A 21,700-nucleotide genomic window follows, 5' to 3' on the forward strand; every position below is an offset into this window, starting at 1 on the left:
CTGTGGGTATCCTGTGGGTACACTATGGGCACGCTGTGGGTATGTTATGGGCATGCTGTGCGAACGCTATGGGCACGCCGTGGGTATGCTGTGGGTATGCTATGGGCACGCTGTGCGAACACTATGCGCATGCTGTGGGTACGCTATGGGCACGCTGTGGGTATCCTGTGGGTACGCTATGGGCACGCTGTGGGCATCCTGTGGGTACGCTATGGGCATCCTGTGGGTACGCTATGGACATGCTGTGCGAATGCTATGGGCACGCTGTGGGTATCCTGTGGGTACACTATGGGCACGCTGTGGGTATCCTGTGGGTACACTATGGGCACGCTGTGGGTATCCTGTGGGTACACTATGGGCACGCTGTGGGTACGCTATGGGCACGCTGTGGGTACGCTATGGGCACGCTGTGGGTATCCTGTGGGTACACTATGGGCACGCTGTGGGTACGCTATGGGCACGCTGTGGGTATCCTGTGGGTACACTATGGGCACGCTGTGGGTACGCTATGGGCACGCTGCGGGTATCCTGTGGGTACACTATGGGCACGCTGTGGGTACGCTATGGGCACGCTGTGGGTACGCTATGGGCATCCTGTGGGTACGCTATGGACATGCTGTGCGAATGCTATGGGCACGCTGTGGGTATCCTGTGGGTACACTATGGGCACGCTGTGGGTATCCTGTGGGTACACTATGGGCACGCTGTGGGTATCCTGTGGGTACACTATGGGCACGCTGTGGGTACGCTATGGGCACGCTGTGGGTATCCTGTGGGTACACTATGGGCACGCTGTGGGTACGCTATGGGCACGCTGTGGGTACGCTATGGGCACGCTGTGGTTACGCTATGGGCACGCTGTGGGTACACTATGGGCACGCTGTGGGTACGCTATGGGCATCCTGTGGGCACACTTTACCCACCATGGAACAGAGAGCTCAGGATTCATGCCATCCATATTCAGGTACACAGTGGCACCAAATAACATTCCACAGGACCATGGTAAGTGACAAAGGGAGGGGTTTCGCAGCAAAAAACACAGGGAGTGAAACAGGGGGCTAGACATGAGGGTATATACATAATGTGAATTTATATATAAAGTGAGGCATCCTGGGTAAACAGCTTCCTGTTCACCATCCAGCGCCTGACACACGGCGAACGACTCTTCTCTGCCCGCTGATCCTCACATAAAGACGCCACGCCGCAGGACATGTCTGCAGCTTGCGGTCCCCAGGCCTCAAATGCTAAGGAGGAGGATAATCTAAAGGGGGCACGGCGAGCATAGCAGCACTCTGATCTCCCAGACATTAGGGGAGAACGTCACCTCCTGCTGGATGGGGGCCTCAGAGCAGGGGCACGCTCGCGGGCTAAATACCGTCCCTAATCACAAAATATGACGGGGACTCCCCTAGCACTTTCAACTCGACGTGAGCTGAATGAAGCGCGTGAGGTTCCGCTCCCCCGCCCGACCTCCCTTCGGGGGCAGAGCCGACTGAACCCCTCCGGAGATGAGGCGGAGTTTGATGGAGTTCACAGAGTGCTAACTTTGAACTGCGGGAGCCCACTGTCTCCACCCCCTTACCCTCCCGACACCCCATCCGAATTAGCGGTTGTCGAGGAGCAGGGTAGGGGCGAGGGTGAAATAGAGCGACGGAGCCACTCAGGAGACCCCAGCATTGGCTCCATCCCCCACTGTCCAGAGAGCCTCTGAATCCCCATGGATGACTATCGACTCAGCCAGTGCTACGCTGTAGAGGCTCAGAAGGGCAGTGTGACGCTCGCCGAGAGTGTGCAGGAAGTGGGCCGACCAACAGAATGCAGAAATAAGCAAGGACCAGAAAGCCCAGGATCAGAGCTGCCAAACTGCAGGGATTTCATTCTCCGATTTGTGACCTTTCACGGCCAAATATTTATGGGTCGACTGCTTGTCCTGATGTATTCACTGGCCGTTAGGTAAGACTGAGCTTGCCGCATCAGTACTCTTAGTTAATGGATGAGTGCAAATGTGGAGCTACATTGCTTTGTGTTTTTTTTTGTTTTTTTTGGTGCCTGTGCCTTTAATTTGCACCAATTTACAGGGACGGGCTCCCACAGAGGAGGAGGAGTAAGCGAGGCGCCCCCAGAGTGGTTAAAGTCGCAGTCCGACTGGCCACGACAATGACTCCCTGATTACACCCACACAGAAAGCTGGGGGCACGCGGTCGGCCCCCTCCAGCTCTGGCCGCCTCGTCTCAGCGGGCCACGAGAAGCTGGAGGGGCTACAAGGAAGCTTCTTTCCAACATTTTGCTCAAGCATGATAGTTTCAGATGCCTACATTTGCAGAAAAACCCTGGGTCTGCTGCTCTCTATTGAGATAAACCTCCATCCAAGGTAACGCCCCCCCTCCCCCCACCATCTGGAAAGCACCTATCACCTTTGACACCTAACTGAACTCAAGAGCTGACCCTCATTCTCCATCCACTGGTGGGAGACATTTTCATGCCTGTGATCAGGAAGTGAAAAAGTCTAGACTTTATATTTAAGGGTATTTCTATAATTTTTTTACCTTTCATGATGATCATCCTAGCTGATTAGAATTTCCTTAAGCATCCTGTTAGTGTCTTTGGCTATTTCATTATTCCCATCTTTAAAACAAAGAGCTGTCACTTTCACGGGTGAAGATCAAAGCTGAGCAGAGCCTCATCCCACTGAGTAGAGCAGTCAGGAAGTGGTTGCCTACCCTTCCTTTGTCAGGTAACTTCAGTTTGGCAGGTGGGCGAAATAATCACATCATCACCTCAGCTATTTTTATAATGAAAAAGGGTAATTAGGGTTCACTTGTTACTACCAAATATTCATATACGAGATCCATATAGAACTTAATTTCTCACAATTCACACATATATGGCAAAAAACAGCTCTCATATAGGCTAATATATGCATTAATCATAACGCTAAGCCATATTTTAGTCCAGAAATTAGCTTGATCAATTATTCAGCCTGTTATTCGGTCATGACTCCCAACGTCCTTCACGTTTTGTTGTTTGATAAATGACCATTCGTGGCTCTGGGGGGAGTAAGTCAAAGACCTGAAAGGCTTTCGAGTGCGTCGGCATGGATTCGCAGAGATCGCGTGGAGCAACTTGTATTTGTGTCTCTATCTGGAAGGATCCCCAAGCAATCACTGACTGGGGGTAAATTGAGCGAAATAGCGGTAAAAAAAAAAGAAAATGGAAAAGAAAGTGAGGGGTTCAAGGGTCAGGGGTCAGAGGTCATTCCAATCCACAGCTTGTCTTAGTCACTTAGAAAGTGGCTTTCAGTTATACTATATTTCTCCTGATTTCTCTTATTTGTGAGGTGCAGTGGAGTGAAAGGGGGCTTTGCTGTGTCACGCACTGACAGAAAGGACCATCCACGCTCTTCCCTACTCATCCTCTTCCTCCTCTCTTCATGCTCCACTTGCATTTCTCCCTCGTTCGCTGTTATTTATGTCGACACATAAAATCGTGCACAGCCCCACAGAGTCACACGCGTCAGGGCAACTCGGGCATGCTGATGCCAGCGGCCACCCCTCCCCGCACCACCCCTCCCCGCACCACCCCTCCCCGCACCGCAGAGCCGCTCAAATGCACACCACGTCACTGTACCCTCTGTCTGACAGAGAGGACAAGGACGGGGGTGGGGGGGCGGGGGTGCTATAGGTAAATGTGGGGTGGTGCCTGAAAATGGATGGAGGTTTTATCTCCTCATCCTCCCTGCCCCCCAGCCAGCACACTGCTCCTCACGCCTGGGTGCCTCCTAAGAGTTTCTCCTGTTTATTTAAGTGTAAAGGTAATCAACTTTAATACCGTGTGGGCCGGGAGGCCCCATGATGGGGGGGGGGGGCTGGAATCCCGGTGTTTGTTCCACAGGGAAGCAGCACAGCCAGACCCCGCTAATGTATTTAATTTATTTCTTTTTAAAATCTCTATTCTCAAAACCCACTGAGAACCTCCTTCGTGAAATTTTTCAGAAGACCAGGCTCCTCCGCTGACTAATTCCTGAGTGGCGTTCTCGCAAACAGAATGTCTCAAGGAGCCAGATCCGGGAGATGTCAAGCACACAGAAGAGGACAGTTCATTTCTACGAATGTCACCAGACATGCATCAGACACACAGATACAAGTATTGTTGCCGGATGTTAACACACTACTTATTCCAGCTGACAACAGCCAAACGGACAAGGAGTAATTCACATTTTCTGGGGAACTGAATCATATTTTCTAGGGAACTGAATCTACTTCTACAATTTAAGTGCACCTTTTAGGTCCTTTGGTGTACCCCCTTTGGTCCTTTGGTGTACCCCCTTTGGATCTTTGGTGTACCCCCTTTGCTCCTTTGGTGTACCCCCTTTGCTCCTTTGGTGTACTCCCTTTGGATCTTTGGTGTACCCCCTTTGCTCCTTTGGTGTACCCCCTTTGGATCTTTGGTGTACCCCCTTTGCTCCTTTGGTGTACCCCCTTTGGTCTACCCCCTTTGGTCTACCCCCTTAGGTCCTTTGGTGTACCCCCTTTGGTCCTTTGGTGTACCCCCTTTGGTCTACCCCCTTAGGTTCTTTGGTGTACCCCCTTAGGTCCTTTGGTGTACCCCCTTTGGTTCTTTGGTGTACCCCCTTTGGTCCATTGGTGTACCCCCCTTTGGTCCTTTGGTGTACCCCCTTTGGTTCTTTGGTGTACCCCCCCTTTGGTCCTTTGGTGTACCCCCTTTGGTTCTTTGGTGTACCCCCTTTGGTCCTTTGGTATACCCCCTTTGGTCCTTTGGTGTACCCCCTTTGGTTCTTTGGTGTACCCCCTTCGGTCCTTTGGTGTACCCCCTTTGGTTCTTCGGTGTACCCCCTTTGGTTCTTTGGTGTACCCTTTCCTGGAAAAGTCTAAAATAAGGTTGAGAACACAGAGTAAAGAGAGCTTTTGGTCGGAGTCCTAACGCCAAAACCCTTGATACAGATGTTTTTTCTTTCGTTCCTTTTTCTTTTCTTTCCATACTCTTCTCTTCTATTTTTTCGCCTTTTGGAGTGGATTTTTTATTATTTTTTTTTTAAATAGAATTAAATGCAAATCAGGTTGGAGCTGATTATCATATAAACGGCCATTGCCTGAGGGGGGCTATACTCCCACCACTTATTTATTTATATTATGTGTTTTTTTCCTCCCAGCCTTTTCAATAAAACAAAAACCTTAACTAGTCAAGCACTTTGGTCTTAAGGACAGGGGGATGTAATGCCAGGGCCAGGCAGGAGGGCAGACAGACCGACTGTTTGGATAGCAGATAGCAGCCTTTCGAAGCTCCAATCAGAGTCTTCCTTACGGTTACATTGGCCCGACTGATTGGCCAGAGACAGAGGCTTGCTTAGAGTGGGCTGACCCCAGCTGGCAGCGGCGTAAAGAGCAGTAAGGGGGGGGGGGTGTCTCGTTAATTACTGGATTGTCTGAGATGGACGCCAAGCGGGGTCATCCTTATCCATCTCAGTGTGCTCGCTCGCACACCAAGGGGCCTGAACGTTGATTGGTTTGTAATCAATGTTTTCAAAGTGAGATTTAATACCACACATGTTCTGTTGTGACATATCTTTATAAACTGAATCAAGCAAATTCAGTGAAAATATTGTATACATTATTGATTTTAAATATTTTTTCTGTGTATACTGATTGTCAGAGGTGTGAAGGTGAGTAGATGCTATTTCTAGCTTTATATATAATTGCATGTGTCTTATATATATATAACTTGTCTTTATCTGACCACAAGTTGAATGATGGCTGAGGAGAAATGGCATTTCATGGCGCACGGTACAGAAATTGTGCGTATGTATCTTTACATGGTCAGATGACAGTAAAGAATCTTGAATTTTGAAAATAATATTTAAATGATATTTATGAAATACTCTCTATTATCATCTTCTGATATCAACATCATAAACTCAGTAAAAAAAAATCAAGAAACAATATCATGGGAGTGAGCTTCCTAGAATAAGCAGCTCTCAGCTGTGCACTGCACAGCATACAAGGCCTGGTTGTTATCATGATTCAGAATCAAACAGGCTTTGGCTGCATTACGCTCACCGCCGCCCCCTTCTGGACTGGAGGTAGATCCATGTGAGTGAAAATGTTTAAAAATATGAAAACAGCATTAATTCTATTTGTCTCGTTTTCATTACTTCTGATTTCCGTTTCTTTTTGCCGTGACGCCAGTTCATTTCCTCCGGCCGCTTGGCATTTTAATTCGGCGCGTGGTGAGGTCGTCGACATTGGAAGCAATTAGCAAACAGACAGTGATGCTCGCCAGATCGCGCCGCGATGCCGGCGCGGCTGCCGACTGCAGCCCCAATAAACGGGCGGCTGCTCCGGCACCAACGAGCCGGCAATATTAGAAATTGATTACGGGGCGAACAGATTAGAGATGATAAATTACGGAAACGGCCTCATGTGGCCTGATCCGGATCTGACGGACAAGCCGGGACAGCAGATCCATTGTTTGGCATGTTTGGTGTAACCAGAGATAACAAGGCCACGTTCGGAGAGGATAAATTAACGTCGGCCATCTTGAAATTAACGCCGGTGTGAAACAAATAACTCCAGTGCTCAAAGACTCCACTGGTCGTAGATTTCAGTCTAAAAATCACACCGCAAAAGAGGGAAACCGCAAGCTAGAAAAACAGGTCTGCACACCATCATAACGCGAGCAGCAGGGCAGCACCGGGCGATCAATAACGTTCACGTCTGCGTATATAGAAGAAAAGTCTTCGACATCATTCACCTCTGAGCTGAGAGCTATTTTGACAGTTCTTTAGCAGTTCACTGCTTTTCCCCCCAACTCTGTCTTCGTCTTTCTCCCTTTCACACATGTTGACTCGCCAGCGGAGAAAGCGACTTCAGGATTGTGGAGCTCGCACGCAGATGAACAAACACGCCTTCTTCTGCGGCAAACAAAGATGGAGGCAGTGCTTAGTAAACCGGTGAAACGCCACCACCGACATGTGTTCACACCTCCGATGCCCAAGCCCAAACGATCATTCACGCATTCACATCCTGCTCTGCTCCCAAAATGTTTCCACTGCCATCCTTCAGAGGTTACGCCAGCCTCCCCCCCCACCACTCTTTTCTCCCCCATGCTGTTGTTCCCTCAACCCTATTATCAGCTAAACCTACATGCTGATTCTCGATGATAAGCGGCCTCCTTGGCAGGCCGTAAGAGGCACTCTCCACCTTTACAGAGTGCCGATAATGTGACCCCGATGAACGGGACCATCACCTTCAAAGACGCATCGCTTAACGCTAAAGCGTTCTCTGGAAAAACACCACGTGAAGGGCACTTCCTGAATGCTATTAAGCCAGAGGTGTGCCTCCATGCAACATAGAGGGGCAAAGAAAAAGGAGAGGGGGGGGGGGAGGGAGGGTTAGTCACAGCAGGGAAAAAAAGAACAAGAGAGAGTGAAAGAAAAAGAGATATGGAAGGGTGTGAGGCAGGTGGTAAAAACGGCAGGCCTGCTGTTAGCCCCCGTTTGCAATCACTTCATGTGACGCTGCGGCAGGGAGAGAAAAGGGCGAGGGAGGGCAAGGAGGAGAGTGAGGCAGGGCGGGCCACAAGAAACACAGGAATGAGGGGGGTGTGAACATGAATATGGGGGGGGGGGGGCTTTCTTTCTGCACTGCATCTATTATCGTTCATTATTAACATGCCAGGCAAATGAGGCTGCCGTAAACGTTCATTACAACACGGAGATAATTATAAAAAGAAATTAAATTAAATCAGACACAATAAAGTAAAATAAACTAAATTAAAAGCAAAGCAGAATTCAGATGGCTCTTTCTCTCATTGGAGGAGGACGTGGAGAAAAGTCCCCTGATGACAATGAGAGCAGTGAAAAGCGTATACAGTATGAGCGCTCTGTGGGGGACATCATGCACAGAGTACAGGGACGCACCTGCCCGGGTCACCAGGTTGTGGTACAAGCGAGCCCCCCCCCTCCCCCCCCCCCCGAGTCAAGGAGTGCAATGCTGACATCGAACTCTGAACTCCATGTAGGTACATGTATGTGTGGTACAACACTTACAAAGATCGTCTGTTTAAAAGAGGAACCTTTCTAGAGATGTAGAATACAGTTTACTTCACAGTTTACATACATTACAAGTGTTTACAGCCCTGTACATACAGGGGTTGTACATTGGTCAGTGGGCCGTTAAAAGCTGTTAAGCAGCCTTACCACACTATGATGGTGTCACAGGTATGGGAAAAATGGGTGATGGGAGGTAAGGAAATTGTAATGGAAGGAACAGGAAAGGCTGCAAAGAAAAAGGAAGAACAGGAAAGGCTGCAAAGAAAAAGGAGGAATAAGAAGGTCTGCAAAGAAAAGGGAGGAACAGAAAGGGCTGCCAAGAAAAGGGAGGAACAGGAAGGGCTGCCAAGAAAAAGGAGGAACAAGAAGGTCTGCAAAGAAAAGGGAGGAACAAGAAGGTCTGCAAAGAAAAGGGAGGATCAGAAAGGGCTGCCAAGAAATGAGAGGAACAGGAAGGGCTGAGAAGAAAAGGGAGGGACAGACAGGGCTGCCAAGAAAAGGGAGGAACAGGAAGGTCTGCAAAGAAAAAGGAAGAACAGGAAAGGCTGCAAAGAAAAAGGAGGAACAAGCTAGAAGGTCTGCAAAGAAAAGGGAGGAACAGAAAGGGCTGCCAAGAAAAAGGAAGAACAAGAAGGTCTGCAAAGAAAAGGGAGGAACAAGAATGTCTGCAAAGAAAAGGGAGGAACAAGAAGGTCTGTAAAGAAAAGGGAGGAACAGAAAGGGCTGCCAAGAAAAAGGAGGAACAAGAAGGTCTGCAAAGAAAAGGGAGGAACAAGAAGGTCTGCAAAGAAAAGGGAGGAACAGGAAGGGCTGAGAAGAAAAGGGAAGAACAGAAAGGGCTGCAAAGAAAAATGAGGAACAGGAATCACATGAAAGAGGCACACTCCAATATGTAAGTGGGCTTCATTTGTTCACCCCCCCCCCCAAAAAAAATAGACCTTCACCTTAAAATTATTGTGTCCCCCAATATGAAACTCTCTCGTACGCCACTATAAAGGGACAAGAGCATGAATATGCTCAGCAGTTGGTGAATGAGAAAGCAAGAAGATTATGAGTGTGGGACTTGATGGTGTGAGAGGATACTGTAGCTTCTCATAGCACAGACGGGAGCAAAAAGTAAAATTCAGGTGACCCTATGGAAAGTGTGCCAGATAAACAAATCAGAGGATTAGAGGCCAGCGGGCTCATTTTCGCCATCCGCGGCCTGCTTCCCTGCCTGCCGCCCCCCCCCCCCCCCCACACACGTCATTAGCTTGCCCGTTGATTGCAGCTTTTCGCCATTTGCCCAATCGGCCCCTGCGCCTGCAGGCCTAGCGGCACACGGCAGCCGCCGGTGATTGCGGCAAGGCCGCCTCCATCCGGTGCTGAGCTGAGAGCGGCAGGAGCTGAAGGCGGTGCCCCGCGGTAATGATAGCGGGCGAGGGGGCTGCTGGAGGGACCCACAATGCCAAGCTGATTGCCTCCAAAAATGGGCCCCCGCCTGCTTCTCTGACACGCCTTCTCCACAAGAAACGTCACACTCTGGTCACGTTCACTATCGCATGCACTGAAAAAAAACATTATGTATTAGAAAAAATATATATTAATGTAACTATCATACTGTGTCTTTTAAGTCTGAAGCAGTCAAATGAAGTGTTCAAAGCTATTTATAAAAAAAATTAAATAAAAAAAAAAACTCACATGCACAATAAAAATTTACAAGAATTTCTTCTGTTCTCCAAAAAGTTACTAGTTGGATGGCTAGATGAACAGCGCTTCAGTTCCCAGACCTCTCCACAGGGGCACCCCAGCCATGCCATGTGTTTGTTAAAATTCACCACCATTACTTAGGCTAAATAGTGCTAAGGAGTAAGCTAAATACCTCCAGAATAAGTCATGTGAAAGAAATAATATTATTATATATTGTTATTGTATTATTGTGTACGTCTTTGCAACACTGTACCTTACTGTAGCTACTCATGTTTGTTGTTAACACAAACAGCTCATCACATAGTCACCAAATGCTAACAAACCTTATTTAAAAATTTTTCAAATCATGAAACTTTTGCATCTCTAAAACCCAACTGCACCATACAATAAGTCACTGCCTGTCGGCTATATACTACACCAGTAGAGGGTGTATTTCAGTCACGACTGAGGTATGGGTGTCTCGTTCAGTCATGACCACAAGGTAGCCTCTTGGAGCCTCTCATTCAGCCACTCCCTCACTCAAGTCATCGAAAGAGGGAGTCTCTCATTCTTTTTCTTTAGGAGCATATATGTGGAGTCCACACTAAAAAAAAAAAGTGTAGATTGCTGCCAATCAATATGTACATGTTTAGCCCCAGGTTTAGTTTACAGCCAATCGTATGCTCGCTGACATCACACCCTTACATGTCTCACTGACTCTCACTGGCTACAAGGAGGCAGGCAGCTTTCGAGTCACATTTCTGAGGACAAGCAGAAGAACAAAAAGAACAAATCTGTGCAGGGAAGTGAACGCGAGTGTGTAGTTCCTGCAAACAAATGGCCCATGAACATCACACCATTACCATTTAGCGTATCGTGCTAAAGCTGAGGTCACATGGTTTATTCAAAATTTTAAAAAGCCAGATGGAGGCATACATAGCATAAAAATACAGTCATGTGTCACTTAATGACTGGGATACGTTCTGAGAAATGTGTTGCTAGGTGATTTTGTCATTATGTGAACATCATAGGCACAAACCTAGATGATATAGACTACTATACACCTAGGGTATACAGTATAGCCTAAATAACGCTAAAAAGTTATCATTATCAAGTATTATGTACTGTACATAAGGTAGGTACAGTAGGTTTGTTTCCAGGAGCATCACCACAGACCCGGCAATGACATCATTAAGTGACAGGGAATTTCTCACGGAATCTTCCATGGGACCTCCGTCACTGACAATATGCCGGTATGCAGTGCATGAGTGTATTGTAAGTTATAGTATTTCTTTCATTTTATTGAGGTCTTATGCCTAAAAATCTTAAGACCTTTCATGTTATTAAGTGCACTTGCAGTGGTTGCCAGGCTTCAGTTTCTGGAGCCATTTGCCAAATAGGTTTCAGGTTTGAGATCGGTCATGCGGTTGGAATTAAAAGGTGTGTTGATTCGCCTGTTGAGTACTTGCCATTATACACTCTGTGCAGAATTATTAGGCAACTACTATTCCAAGAGCTAATTTTTAACAAAGGTTGGGTAGACTTATAAAAGTGAGTTCAGAAGTTTTCCAACTAAACTTATTTAGAGGGTAAATGTTAGTCACAAACAAAAATAAAAGACTTGATTTTCAGTGGGCACAATTATTAGACAATCAGAAATTAAGTGGATTTTTCTCCCTTCCCCATCAACAAAAATAATAATAACAGTTTTGCTAATTCAGTCTATAAGAGACTACTGATCGTTTTACACAGTCCACATCACCAAGTTTAATATCCTGTACTGACACCTTTCCTCTCTGACCATCATGAACATGTGGTCCATTGAGCCAGACAAGTTTTTGATGTGATTACATCCTATATTAAATGAGGCAGCTAGGATGCTGCTCTGAGAAGTGTACTGGTTGCCATCTTGGTAAATCCCACACTTTAGTAAGGCCCAGAAGTTCTCAATGGGGGTTGAGTCAAATGATGTAGGGGCCAGGTGATACTCCAATCACCTTTCAAGCCTTTCTTGGCCAATCTATGGAATACTTTGATGCATGGGAAAGGCCATTGTCCTGTATGGCTATCATAACCTTTTTGAAACCTGCTGACTTCTTCTTGCACCAGTCTTGGAAGGTATCTTCTACAAATTGCCGGTATATCTTGTAGTTAATTTTTACACCATCTGCAAGTGGTAAAAATCCCACACGTTCATCACTGATAACTGCAGCCCCACACCATCACTCCTCCACCACCTTGAAGATGCTTGAAGAGGGTCTCCATCCATGGGCCCACCCACCTGGTCCATCAACAGTCACTCTCATCTCATCTGTCCACAAGACCTTCGCAAAATCAGTCTTGAGACGTGTCCATGCCCATTCTTGATGCTTTAGCTTGTGTGCCTTATTGAGTTAAGGTCGTGTTTCAGCCTTTGTGACCTACGCAATGTCACACAGAACACTGCACCTAGTATTTCCAGAGATTCCGCACAGATTCGGAAAGTGGTGGCATTTGACTGTAAGGAGTTTCTGAAAGTCTCTCCTTTGATTTGGCATATCTTTGGCAGTGAATTTGTATTTTCTTCTCAAAACATGCTTCTTCCATCTTTTTTGGCTGGTGGTCACATTTTAAAAGTCTGGCAATTATGACTATTTTGCACCCCTCTGATTGGCACATGACTATTTTGTTTTTTTACACCCTCTGTAAGGTCCAATTTGACCCATCTTAATATAATAATAATTTAATGAATAATTCTGCACAAAGAAGTATCTGCAGTTTCCTGTTTTGCTCCAAACAGAAAGTACTCAAAACAAACACGGAGCATGCTGTGTTATTAAGCCGTTTGCTCATATTTGGAGATAAATTTGGACTGAAACTACTGGTAAGAGAAGAAAAGATACAAACAGAACACACACTTGCCTAATAATTGTATGTTTATGTGGATTATATGCCACTAAACGCCAAGGAGTGTGATTGAATATTAGTCACTTAACATCCTTAATTAGAATGCAATTCATTCTCTTGTCTTATTGTGATTTTATTGCTTGCAAATAGTATTTTTTTTATTGGAAATGAATAATCTGTATGTCACAAATTTACGATTAACTTTTGCAATGACTTACAATTTTTTTGCCCCATTTTTGGTTAGTTTTGTCATTTTCCACCATCTCAGTAACTCCTGCCCTGGATTAAATAAAACACTCTTTTACTTCTACCCCTGAGGCAAAATCAACCGTTTAAATAATGAGGTTATATAATTTGAGTCTGACTTGAAACTCATTTTAAAAATTATAGAAAACTGATGCGTTTTAGTAAAGATGAGTGAGAATGACCCAATGACCCACACACTGCCCTTTGTCTCGATTCTACATTAGGGATTCAGCATGTAAATATTATTTTTAATTTTAAATTGTGATTAATTACAGAAAACTATGTAATACACACACACACACACACACACACACACTGTATATTTGTTTATTTCAGAGCCCTTAGATAGACATATAGGGACAGAGAGAGAGACAGGCAGACCGACAGACGAGGAACCACCTCAGTACTGTGATTTCAGCACCTGGCTCTCCGCATAGACAGGAATTCTGTTGGCCTTGATGGGTTTGCTGAGTTTCCGCTAATCACTGACCACCTGCACATCATAGCCCATCCACTCAGGGGTTCCAAGTGACCCCCCCCCCAATCTGACGCAATGATGGCTCACCCATCCGCCTTTGGGCATCACCCAGCCACAGTCTGACAGTTCCTGACATCCACGCCTCCACCCCCCGTCTCTGTCCCCCTGCTGACCTGCTGCCCCCATCTCTGTCCCGCAGCTGGCCAACAGCCCCCCCCCCCCACGACTTCCTGAGCAGGGGTGGGGACGGCGACCTTGGCCGCCGCATGGCTGCACTCCGAGTGTGTGCGGAAAGAGAATCCCACACAGGGCGGACAAACAGAAACCGGATTCGGAATGAGGTACGGAGAGACAGAACGAGAAAAGCAGAGAAAGGGAATGAAAGAACAAGAGCTCACTCTCTGGGTGGCTGGATCAAGTCGGTGATGCAATAAAGGTAATAAGGGAATGAGAGATAATCAGGATAAAAGATGAGGTTTACTGCATAAATAACTTATCGGTTTTCAAAATTGTCCTATGCATCTTAATGCTGGAAATCTAGTGCAATACTTGGAGGACATTAAGGTCAAATGCATCTGGAACCACTAACAAAACAACTGGCCCCAGTCTGCCCCCCCAGTTGAAATGGTCTAGAAACACCACTGTTTGATGTCAATTCCTTCAATCCACTGTTTCTTTTTTCCATTTTGTTTGGTGTAGTTTCATTTTAGAAACAAACATGTCAGTCAGCATGGGCATCAGGATACATTCCTGGATGAGGAATGAAAGGTAACAGAGTGCAAGGTCTTCGTCACCAGTCTGTAAAACTCCCTGGTGGTGCTGTAGGAGATCCTGACACACACACTGCTCTCAGCCAGCCTGCTGTGACCCCTCAATCCCCCAAAAGAGTCACACTTTTCTGTGTCCCTCAGTGATGAACACATGAGGAAGAGGTTCTGAGTATTAAAAAAATAATAATCCCCCCTAGGCACTCTATGGTCTTGGCCTCTTTCAAAGTTGTAGCTACTACAGTAAGTGTCTGTGGTCAGGATCAACACAACCTTTAGTGTTATTTCATACATCTACAAGGAGAAGAACATGTACCTTGATGCACTTTTTTTTAAGGTCTAAAATTGGCAGTTTTCTAGATGATATTGAGTCAAGGCATATATTCAGCGAAACTGCCTCAATTTTAATACATTTCTGAATGTTATTTTCTTCCAATACCCGCCAAGGTCTATAATGTCGTAGGGGCAGCTGTTAACCAGAGTAAAGGTTATATTCCACAGCTTTCTCTTTCAATAAATGCCGCTGTTCCATTAACTGTGTCACGCGAGTAGATGCAGACAGGAGGTCTCTGCCAGCCTCATTCCGGCTGCACTGATCATTAATTGTGAGCCACTTGACCACCTGATAGAAAGTATCTTCTCAGTTTTCTTCAAACCACTAAGTTGGTATCAGGTACGACATTTTACCACGTTTTCCTGGAGTCAGAATTTGAACACACGGGGAGGGTAGAGACATGCGTGTGACTTGGGGGTTGTGCTTTTGTAGAAATCAGCATGTATCCAGGTGCTCATCTCCGTGATTTATACCACGCTGTCTGAACAGAGCATGGATCTCACTCCCCCACAGCACAATAAGCTTGATGACTATGTACAGCCTACATTTGCCTGATGGTGAATGCTGTCCTTCAGACCCACCGTCAAACCCTCCGCGGGTGTGTCAGTCTGCTCTATGATGATAGGCTGCACAACAGGCCTGCCTGGGGGGTCTGGACAGCAGGGGGTTCTAGCTCAGAGCTCAGATCCCGGGGAAAACTAAAAAAGTGTACATTGGCTCTTCACACAAAAGCTAAACACTCAACTGGCGTGAAAGCTTTGTTACGTTTTTAGTTTGGTCGCTGAGGACATGAACTGGTAACCTGGAGGTTGTTGGTTTGAGTCTTATGCGATGCTTTGATTAAGTGTGAATCCCAATATGCATACTTGACCGTACTTACGCTCTGGTATGCCTGATTTACGTCATTTTCTGTTGCCAAAGACCAGTTACAGTACAATAATCACAAACAGAAGTACAGAGGACGGTAAAAATCCCCAGATGTTGGTCTTACTCTGCACCAAAATTCATGCAGACATCTGTTGCATTCTCGCCAAATGAGACCAACCCATGATTCATTGCACTGCAAGTTCGTTCTTGGAAGGTAAGTTAGCAAGGCTGGTCTTGCCAAGATCACAAGCATGGTCATTGTGTTCTTGGTATTGAGATTCATCCTCAGCTAATGGGTCAAAATCCAAATCACCCAACTGAGCTTTTAAGCTGATTTGGATAAAACAATCAGTAGACAAATTACCCAGTACTGGCTTATTTATGGGCCATTGTCACTTTACTTTGTCTACATTGTACTATGGTGATCTTGCTGAAGAACAGCACCTCGACTTCTGCTGAAAATAAAGTCAGAGTTAATCCCGAAAGCAACGAAGAGCTGTGGAAGGAGTGAGAAAGTGCACACGCGGCTCGCCCTGCTTGTGAATCTCCCCCCAGAGAAGGTGCCAGTGTCTCTGAATGAGGTGAAAGGACCACTGGAGGCTTATTACAAAAAATGTCTTTTTTCCACTTGCTTGCAGAATTCTGAGTAGAGTTGTCTGCTCTTTTAACTTTGGACAAGACGCTGACATCAGTGAAGCCACAAGACTGTACTTCCATACCTGCATAGATGATCTGATCACTTCCAAGGTGTTATGAAAGACTGATGATTATAGGCTGTCTGGCTCGTATTAATAGCTTGAAGAATAGCTGTGTTTCCAAGGAGACTGAAATTGTTAAATATTGTGGATATGAATTTTTAAATTTCCCATTTTGGGTGGGTGGGGGTTCTTTGTATTGCATTTATAAATAGTCCTTGCTTTTAAATTTGAAACCTTCACGAGAAAGGGTATGATTTTCAAGTTTGGATGTGTTTATGTTGTTTAAATGTTTTGACAAATCTTCCTTCACTGCCTCCTTCTCCTTCTCTCTTTCTGGGGAAAGAGAGAGAGCTGTGGCAGCATGACAGCCAAAGCAGATCTGAGCAAATTGGGAGAGCTATAAAGCTCTATTAAGGCAAATCAAGCCACGGTTGGGGGGGGCTGGATGAAGGAGGAGGAGGTGGGGGGGGGGGGGGTTAGAGATGGAGGGATGAGGAAAGACAAAAGGGGGAGAGATTTGCATACAGAGGAATCGGGGTCCCTTGAAGCTGATGGATTCTGTCGTGGGCAGGCTAATGGTTTGAGTCGGGGATTTATAGACCTCTATTTATTTCACTCTTCTCACTAAAGCCTTCAGTAACTAATGGACTCACAAGCTAGCAGAAGATCCCCCCCCCCCACCCCTACCAAAAAACAAAACAACAGGGTGGTTGTAGTTCTGATGTGCTGGACCTGGAAGACGCTCATGCACTCACCTTTGTCAGCATCCTGACTAAGATTGGCAGCCGACAAAATGATTTCCCAGGTTATCACAACCTTGTCAGAATACATAACCGGCACATATACATGCAGGGGAGGTGAGGATAAAAAAACACTGGAGATGGGCTTTAGCGGGGGGGGGGGGGGGGGGGGCGGTAGGTAAAGGGGACGCAAAAGAGTGGAAAAAATAAAGACAGAATGACAGGCTGATTTATCCAGGAGGTGCGGGGTTTAATGGCGTCTGCGAAGGCAGGCTGAGGCATCCGACTCCACCCTGACGGCCTTTGATGGCCACTCCAATGAGGCCCTGCCTCACTGACGAGGCCGTTTAAGGCGCGCGTCCCGCCAAGGTGTTCCTTCTGCTCAGTAGGCTTTGCCGATTGTCACGCGGAAGAAGACGATGGACAAGTTAAATGTCAGAAGACAGGAAGAGAGGAGGAAGACGGGGGAGGGGAGGGGGTGCATGCCTCAGGACAAGACCAAGCTGCACAATTTGCAATAAGAGAGGCAGTTTCACTTTTGTCCTGTGTATATTTTTCGCTCTTGGGTGACATTTGTACCAACAGACATGCATGAGAATCACAGCATGGTAAAAGTGAAAAGAGGTTTCCGGCACGTTTTCGTGTCTCTGCTACGGAATGTTATCAGATCTTCAGCCAGGACTGGGCAGATAAAACAGAAAAGAGTGACGGAATAACACTTCAATACGCACGGCACTTGTTTAGTCAAGAAAGTTACGCATCAGCCGAAGTCCCTGTGTGAAAGTGTGTCACTTTACGCTGAAAGAATCAGCATGACATCTTCAGCAGTGGTGTCTGCTGTCAAGCGCTTCCTGTTTGCTGATCAGTCTCCCGAGGCACTGGGGGGGGGGGGGGGGGGGGGGTGACTCCTACATGCACAATTTCTTAAAGTGATATTTGGAGGTTACAGTTATAATCTGCCAATTTGCCTAGGTTGCTCCCCACTAGGTTAGTTTTAGGATCACTGACACAATTAAAAATCATTTTAATCTCACTGATAACTGGCATGAATAAGACCAGGTCTATCTGACATGCAACAAAACTCCACAGTTCCATCAGTGATATGTTCTAATGCTGCAGAGTTCTCCATGACCGCAGCACCACCAGCATTACACTTAATCTTTGGCGGGAGCTTCTTACGGGACCCCACATCTTCTATCAAGCTTAGTTTGGCCCACCTGTCCACAGCCCATTGTTCTAGATCTCTCGTGGGACACAGAGGATTTCAGAATTCATGCGCCTGGGTGTTCTTGCATTCTTGTTCAGGTATTTGCAATCTGATGCTGTAGCAGGTGCGTCAGTGTCTTTCCGGTGTTGATGTCATGACCACCGACCATCATGTAAGACAAAACAATCCAGCGGATCCCTGCATGACATTCCAAGTTCCTCCTGACTGAATGCACTATTCTGCGCCCTGATCATTGGCAGAATAGTAAAGCTCCCCAGAGCTTTCCAAATGGTGTCATAACCCTAGTTTTTTTTTTGGAGGTCTTCAGGAATTTCTTGTGACAGTGACATTAAGCAAGTCTAAAACCTGTCAAGTGAATACATCACAATTATTGAAAAGGCCAAAATTACTCTGATTTATTCTAAGCAGGCCCTCCCAAGTCAGATTTGAGTATTTAAATAGCTGACACAAATGTTTTCTTCCAAGTTCGAAGTATTTCAACTTTGCGTGCTGCTCGCGGATGCTTCTGTGTACCCAAGTACTGCTCTGAGTCCCAGGACGGATGACGCCCGTCATTATCACGCTGACAGTAATCCCCCCCAAAGGACTGCCAAGAAATGACTGTGAATCCCTCACACTGCGATGTGGGGTCTGCTGAGCGGCCCGTCGGAACGGCTCTTCCCACCAACGTGTCAAACAGGAGCGAGGCCAAACGAGGTTAGATTTATTTGTCTCTCCTTATTAACGGGATCTTGGATCCGAAATGCAGCAAAAGCGACAGCAGCGGTGGTCGTCTGGTTGACATGTTAATTACTGAAGCACTGATGAATCTCACAGTATAAGAGAAACGCTGATAGTTTAAAAAAATATATGTAATGCGAGACAATGCAGGTGGACGTACTCGCCAGGACGCAAGAGGAAGAGGAAGACAGTAAAAACGAATGAAGGAGCAGGCAGGAAGGGAGGCCTGGAACCAGCAGGCAGTGCGGAGGGACCAGCGGAGAGCAGAGGAAGACCATGGTGGGCCCAGAAGGGTAATGTCAGCGGCGGGCGTGGACCGGGAGGCAGGCGGAGCCGGAAACGCCAGTGCCGTGCACGGCTGGGGCTGTATCTGCGAGGCGTGCATGTTATTTAAGGACCCGCCAATTAAAAACATCCTCACAACTCCCCACCGTGAACGCTAACGGGGGGTTATGTTGCATTACCTTGCACTCCAAATAAAACCACTTCTAAAAGTTTGCTAAAATCTTTTTTTTTTCCTTCAGACTCCCAGCAAATAATGCATGAACTAACAGAAAGGTCAAATTAAAAACTTAAAAAAAATAAATTGAAAATCACACCAGACTTGGAATATATTTTTATACAGTGGAAAAAACATATATATATGTACTATATATATACACATTTCTGTCTGTATATATGTACATATATATGCACCTTACTATGTGGAGCTATGAGAATTCAAAGTCAAAATCTTTCATAATATCTGTCAAGTGTACATAACCCTAATCCAGGCAGTTTTCATAAATAGAGCCATCTCCGTAATGTTGGAAACTAAGGCTGACGGTAATAAGATCCATCTGGAAAAGTCCTCGATATGACACCACTAGGTAAGAAAAACGTCCAGGCTCAACATAATCATTTCCACCCAATGCCACGGAGCTATTTGGCAGATATATAAATGTAACTAATCCAGGCAGACAGATAAAAGGTTTCAGGCGGACACATGGGGAGACTCGATTGGGCTCTCTCTTTCGTTCCTCAGCCTCTCCTAGGGTCAGCGGTGGACCCCACCCCAGATCCTCCCAGAATGTCTCTACTTCATCTAACTTCCATGTCAAACTGGAGGGGAAGATGACCCCAGCACTGACATCGATCAGCGCCTTTGCCGGGGTAAATCGCGGTACAGACACTGTGCATCATCACGCTCTAGTTCAGCGGACGTTACCGATCTCAGTCTCACTCAAGGATTGACCACATCACATTAATGACTGTAATGGCTACATAGCACAACACTTTCCTGCAATGCTGTTGTTATCACTGGGTTCCTGTGAGGGAAAACAGAGCAGATGTGGATATTCATCCTTGCCTTTGGGAACAGTGTGCAGAAATTAACAACCAAATCAAACACCGGCTTCAGAAATCCAACCAAATGTTCTTGGATGAGACAAGGCTTTGAAATGGTGCTAATCTTCAGTGAGAGATGATAACTCCATCATTGCAGATAGCAGGGGTATTTAGGGTGTCTGGAACTCAGTGTCCCCCTTTGAACACCATATAAGCAAGGACTGCCTTCAGATGGGCACTCCTTATGAACGACCGGACTAGGGCCTGTCAGAGAGCAGCCAGGGTATGAGGAGGAGGGCGCTGGAAACCGAGAGGCGGTAATATTAATGAAGTGATTAGCATCTTTGAATTTAGCAGCTAGTGTAGGATTAAACATAGAAACAGATGCTAAAAAGACACACACATCGCAGCCACATTTTCTTGTACAATATTTGGAACAATATTTGCATAATGGATGCAGACTGATAGTTTCCTTACACAGTCTCTCTGCTGTCTCACCATGCGACCCACAAGCATGTCGACTAGTCTGCCAAACCCCACTGAACGTGGGAAACTAATGCATTACTCTATTTTTATATGCACTACACCCAAGCCCCGCCCCTTATGCTTATTGGATATATTGCGCCTATAGAACATTCATATCCCCCTGCAGCTTTGTGTACATTTCATTATCTGATTCTCTCTCTGACTCCCGCAGTAATGCCCTTAACACCGCGACCCTCTCTGGCTCCGATTCTGTCTGGACCAGACCCGCTTGTCCCGCCCTTGTCTCGCACCTGCAGTGCCCGCGGCTGTAATTCTCGCGACGGCCGCTCGCCCCGCGACTGGGCCATTACCGCGGCATCCCGCGCTAGTGACAGCTTGATGGACTGATGTGACGCTCGGCTCTCACTGGTGGAGGATGCTTAAGGTCGGGTGGGTAATGAAGCCGTACCAATCGGGGACATGCAGCTTGGGTCGCGGGCAGAGATGCCGGGGGAACAACGGAATAATCAGTCGTTTTTTACCCCATGAAGAATGATGCATATTTCCTGTGTGTCATTTAACATGGTCCAGCAAGTGAGAAATCTACCTGTCCACTTGGGTCAATTTAAACACCTTTAGACAAAGTTTTAACTATCTGCCTATAGCTTTCTAACAACAGAACACTCATGCATGTCAAAATATGGGCTGAAAGAACAGCTTGTCCCACATCACATCCCACGATGCATCAAGAACAACCTAAAACTGACTTAAGTAAATCTGGAATTACCCAAGAAATGCATAGATAAGTGGATACATAGAGCCCTCTTACACCCGGGAAAAGCAGCACTAGGTACAATGCAAAGGTCCTTCCTAGCATTTGCCCCTGTTTAACTAGCAAATTTTCCTGCCTCCATCTGAGTGACGTCGGCGTGTTGTACTTAAAATGAGGCGGAGTCAGGTGCATTGTTAGCAATTGTGCTTTTGACCAACAAAAACCTGGTCTAAAGTCAATGGAGCAAGATTTCACCGCTTTTTAAAAGGTGTGCTATGGAGACAGCAATGTGCGATAACACAGTACTGTTACACACATAGAGATGCATAGCAGCGTGCAAACATGCAAAAGATTAAAAATAAAAAGGTTACAATGCGAAAGATCGTTAATGTGTGGATCAAAATATTTTAGGAGATATGTGTCATAATAGTTAGTCA

At 46.3% G+C, this 21,700-nt stretch overlaps 1 protein-coding gene across 1 annotated transcript in view; it reads right to left on the reverse strand.

The window, feature by feature from the left end:
• cdh23 (cadherin-related 23) overlaps positions 1 to 21,700 on the reverse strand; it is a 187,125-nt gene that overhangs the window by 115,373 nt on the left and 50,052 nt on the right. The gene's annotated exons all lie outside the window — the stretch shown is intronic.

Source organism: Paramormyrops kingsleyae, chromosome 3, assembly GCF_048594095.1.
Source record: "Paramormyrops kingsleyae isolate MSU_618 chromosome 3, PKINGS_0.4, whole genome shotgun sequence".
Classification (NCBI taxonomy): Eukaryota; Metazoa; Chordata; class Actinopteri; order Osteoglossiformes; family Mormyridae; genus Paramormyrops; species Paramormyrops kingsleyae.